Genomic DNA, 5334 nt, shown 5'->3' with positions numbered 1-5334 from the left:
GGGGAATGCCAGGGCCAATAAGTGGGAGAGGGTGGGGTGGCAGGCATGGGGAGGGGGAGGCAACAGGGCTTTGTTCTTGTTGTTTTTGTTTGTTTGTTTATTTGGGGGTGAAACTGGGAAAGGAGAAATTTACATGCAAATAAAGAAAATATCTAAATAAAAAAAACCACACACACACACACAAAACAAACAAACAAACAAAAAAGACCTTCTATTATGCAGGGAGGAACTGCCAAGAGACTTGAAGTGCCACCCTCCCAGAGGAGAAGGGGAGAGGAGATGGGGGAAGAATTGTGGGAAGGGATGACCAGAAGGGGGACAGTGAGTGGGAAATAAAAAATAAAAATAAATAAAAAAGTAAAAACAACAACAAAAATTATAAAGGCTGTGGAATTTTTTTTAGTTCAAAATTTTTCTATTTATTTTACACCCTGATTGTATCATCGCTGCCCCAGTCCCTCCCTCTTATGTCCTCTTTGATGGTTGTAGAACCTCTACTCTGTGGAAAATAGCTTCTCTAACTAAAATATAAAATTCTGTGTTCTAACTGTCTATGTTCCCCATTAGAGTGAAGCAACTAAGTTTGCAGCCATCACTGGCACAGTAACCAGAATATCTACCTTGTACCCACAGGCTACCACTGGGCTTATCTACAAGGTCAAATGGCTATCCTGCACTCTGAATCTATGCAGCCATCTGAGTTCTATCACGGTCCTCTATCTTGGTCCCAAAGACCCACTCGGAAGAGCCCTCCTCTGTCTTCATGAAACCATAAAATACTTCTTTCCCCTCTCATCAGAAAGTAGCCAGAGTGGTAGTTGTCCCCATCTCCAATGGCAGTGGGTGTCAATCCCTGATCTCTCAGAGAAGGGAAGAGAAAGAGATTAGGGGAACTGGAACTAATTTTAAAAAAATAGGGACTGGCCCCTTAAGAAAGGTTGCTCCTTGCAACAGTTAAAGGCTGTGACTGTTACAAAGTGCTAATGGCTAGAGGGCAGTAACAGGAAGGAGAAAGGGTAGAGGACTAGAAAGGGCAGAGTCCAGGGAGTCTAGAAGGAGTCTAACACAGAATCTTTAGGAAGATTCACATCTCTGGGGCTCTTCCCATCCCCTTGTTGGGAGCTCTATTTCTGTTCTAATAAGATTTGCTGATTTTGTTCTTGTTTCTTTCTCTCTGGTTGGTGCTTTTCCACCTTCTGTGTCTAGGACCCCATGAGCTCCAACAGTAGTTTTCACTTTGGGGTAATAGTCACTTGTTCTCTGTGTCTGTGGCCCCCCAGGATCTCCTGTCTCTTTTGCTTTAGGGCAACAGCTTCTTTCACAGTCCCTGCATCTGCAGCCCTTGAGAGCTCTGCCTGTCCCTTCACTTTCCTGTGGTTAGTGGCTATAACCTCCATCTAGTCTGTTGACTTAGCTGTCTCTGCATGGGTCTTATTTTAAGGGTGTAGAATTCTTTATCTGCCCCATGGTACAAACTTGGTGGAACCCCTAGATGCCCACCTCTCACCTAAGACATCTGTGACATTGGCAATAAGGTATTAGAGGTGAATCTGGGCTTCTGCTAACATATGGCTTCCTGTGGCCTAGAATCCATATTCTGAATCCTTACTTCCTGGCCAAGATGTCTGGATTGTTAACCTTCATCATGACTCTGTTGTATAGAAATCTACTACGTGAGTAGACAGGGATGAAAAGAAGAGTAGACTTGGGGGTGTCCAGGTTGTGTCACTCTTGAAGCCCCTGTCTTATCCCTTATCTACTGTGTCTTGTGAAATTATGTCTTATGGTACACTCATCCCCTGATGATTCCTCACAACTTTAAATAGCCCCAGAGGGATGGGGTTTGGATTTTGTTTTGTTTTTTTGTTTTGTTTTGCTTTGCTTTGCTTTGTTTTGTTTTGCTTTGTTTTTTGAAATAGGGTTTCTTTGTGTAGGCTTGGCTTTCCTGGAACTCACTTTGTAGACCAGGCTGCCCTTGATTTAGAGGTCTGCCTGCTCCTGACTTCCAAATACTGAGATTAAAGGTGTGGGTCACCACCACTTCGTGCCCCCCCAGGAATCTATCAGCTACATGTTTTGTGACTCAAATAGCATAACAGTGTGTCTCAAATGAGGGGGAGGAAAACTGAATATACTTGATATATAAGTAGTCTTAGATTGGAACTATGTGTCTGTCCTCCAATAGTTACTGGAGAAGTTGACTGACAGTTGCAGGAATATAATGCTAGAATTCAGACCAAGCTGCTATTCAGGCCACAATAACTATAGAGGTCCTTCTCCTCTCACAGTTATAGACTGACACTCCACTGAGGCATTGTCTGTGGACCTTTAGCTAACAGACTTCTAGGTGACTGGCTTTTGCATCTGGGGAAATGAGTTTAAATGAAAGAGAGTATTGGTGGCTACACAGCCTGCTCCCTACCACCCCCTTTTCTGCCTCCTTCCTGAGAATCAGAGTCTAAATGCAGGCTGAAGTTGTAAAAACACCCGCCATGCTCATAATGTTATAAGAGACTTCCATTTATGTTTTCTGTCTGTCTGTCCAGGGCATCAATAACATTTTTTTTTTTTGAGACAGAGTCTCATCATGTAGCCCTGGCTGGCCTGGGACTCACAGGCTGGTTTTGATCACACAGAAATATGCCTATTTCTGCCTCCCAAGTGATGGAATTAACATATCTGTATCACCATGTCTGGGTAATAACTTTTATAATAAACTTCTTACCCCTAAACAATCCATCCCAGTGTCCCCTTGATCTCTAACATCTGAGACTCTTAAAGAGCAATTAAGAGAAATATGCTGGTATGAAAAACTATTCCCACCTTAATGGATTCTTCCAGACCCAATGCCAGTCTCTGATGATCCCTACAGTACTAATCATACCAGAGGTAATCTTTTAAAAGTATAGTTAGCTCCACAGTTCTCCCCTTGTCTTTGAGATGCTTAGAAAGTTAAGAAAGAGTGATGACAGGAGCTGTGTTATGATGCAAGAACTCATTCTCAATAGATGAGGGAAGAAAGCTCATGGTAAAAACCTCAAGTTGCTCATCTGTGTTGACATGAAGTCAGAAGCTGCAATTAAAATGAGGATTATGGGATAACATAGCAAGACCTGGAACATGAGGAAGATGCATATCGTACCTATTGTTCTATTGCTGTGAGGAGGCATCATGACAAAGGCAACTTATAGATGAAAGCATTTAATTAGGGGCTTGTTTACACTTTCAGAGAATTAGTCACGATCATCATGTTGGGGAGAGGTGGCAGGCAGGTTCTAGGGCAATAGCTGAGAACTTACATCCTGATCCATGGAGTGGAGAGAGGGGGGGGGGAGGAAGGGAGGGAGGGAGAATGACCTGGTGGGCTTTTAGAAACCTCAAAGTCTACTGCCTGGTGACACATCTCCTCCAACAAAACCATGCCACTCAATTATTACTAAAGAGCCCATCAACTGGGAAGCAAATATTCAAAGTATGAGCTCATAAGGGCCATTCCTATAAATCATTCAAACCACCACAATAAATAAGAAGGCTTATACTTGGGTATGAGATAACTGAGCTAAACAGATAAAAGGAAGGACAGGGCTTTGGGCCAGTGATAGAAGGCCAGTTTACTCCCTCCACCCAGAAAGTCCTTGAGGAACAATAGTCTCTTCTTCTTCTTCTTCTTCTTCTTCTTCTTCTTCTTCTTCTTCTTCTTCTTCTTCTTCTTCTTCTTTTTCTTCTTCTTCTTCTTCTTCTCCTTCTCTGGAGGTGGGTTCAAGACAGGGTTTCTCTGTGTATCCCTCACCGTCCTGAAACCCCTTCTGTAGTCTAGGCTGAGAACAGGCTGGCTTTCAACTCAGAGACCCACCTGCCTCTGTCCCTCAAGTGTAGAGAGGTGGAGAAGCACCACCCCGCTTTATCTTCTTGTTCCTAATGCAGTTAATTATAACAGACTAAACTAGAAGTAAGAACTGAGGAACTAGGATTTAGATCCCTGATGAGCCGACAGACAGGAAAAGGGGCACAGATAGATAATAAAGATGACAAACTTCTGTCTTCTTCCTCACCCTTCTCATGGAAACAAAGGCTTAGCAGCTTAAAACAAAGGCCTGGTAGGCATCTTCTCCTGTCAGAGGGGTCTCTGTCAGCAGACTGGTCCAGGCTGGACCATGATACATTTATCCAAAGCAGTGAGCCTACCAGCTTCCCCTTTCTTCATTTACATTGACCAACTCTAAATTATGGGGAAAGGCCTTACCTTCAAGCCTACTAAAGACCCCTACAAGCCGTAGACCTCCAGGAAAGATCTGACTTCAGCTTCCTCAGCACCCCATTCTTTTCAGGGGAGGTTTTTGCCTCTGTTTGTCTATGTGTGTACATGTCTGTGTGTGAGTGTGAATATGTGTGTGTATGCTTTTTCACCTTTAATAAAGGTATTTTTCATCTGTTCACTTTATCTTCTATGTCTAAGATTCTCCCTGATCCTGCCTGTCATGCTTGAGATTTTTTTTTAACTGCCTGTTAATTCTTAAGTGCCTCTTAACTGCAAGAGAAAACAAAACCCAATGCAGACCCCTAGAATGTACCAGGATGGCTTCTAAGAAGCTTCTGCTTAAGAGGGCACCTTACACTCCCATAGTTGCGGAGCCAAATAATGATTCGATCAAGAAACAGCACAGCTACATCTTGGCAGCTGTGATAGAGTTAGCTCTCTGCTGAGGTAAAGCCCCAAACTAGTTATGTAAACGTGAGACCAAAAAGAACTTAGTGTAATACAAGACACCTCCAAGTTCAGAGGATAGTAAAGTTGGCCAAATGACTAACAGCATACAGTCAAGGTCAGTAATTAACAAAGCTACTCAGTGATGAATAGGAGGAGCTTCAACTACCCCTAACAAGATGGGCAGTATCTGAACAGAAATTGGGCCATGATGGCATGTCTAGAGTATAAGGGCACTACACTAGCTTGGTCTATGATATCCCACAGAACAACCAATCTCAGCAGACATTATCACAACCTTTGTCCAGTTTCTGCCATGGTCCTATAAAAATCCCTAGACAAAGGAGCTCAATGACTTTTCCTTTCTTGGAAAGCCTTTCTACTTTAAGGAGTTATCTAACTTTCCCTCCTTCTTTACTTCTTAAATTATTCTTCTTAATAAAGTCTGTTTCTGCTTTGCCTACTCCTACAAGAGTCTGCACCTTTCATTTTCATTGAGATGGGACAAGAAACTCAGAGCCACTATCTCAGGTTAACTTTAGTGACCACCGGAGCCTGGTACCTTTCTTAGAGCTTTCTTAGAGGCAGGCCTAGGTTTAATCCATTGGGGACACCAAAAGGTCCTGTTA

General features: G+C 43.0%; 1 protein-coding gene across 1 annotated transcript in view; it reads right to left on the bottom strand.

The window, feature by feature from the left end:
- Positions 1-5334, bottom strand: part of LOC116092590 (embryonic testis differentiation protein-like) — a 7996-nt gene that overhangs the window by 2287 nt on the left and 375 nt on the right. The window lies entirely within an intron of this gene.

Source organism: Mastomys coucha, chromosome X (genome assembly GCF_008632895.1).
Source record: "Mastomys coucha isolate ucsf_1 chromosome X, UCSF_Mcou_1, whole genome shotgun sequence".
NCBI lineage: Eukaryota > Metazoa > Chordata > Mammalia > Rodentia > Muridae > Mastomys > Mastomys coucha.
This window is presented reverse-complemented; position numbering and strand designations above follow the sequence as displayed.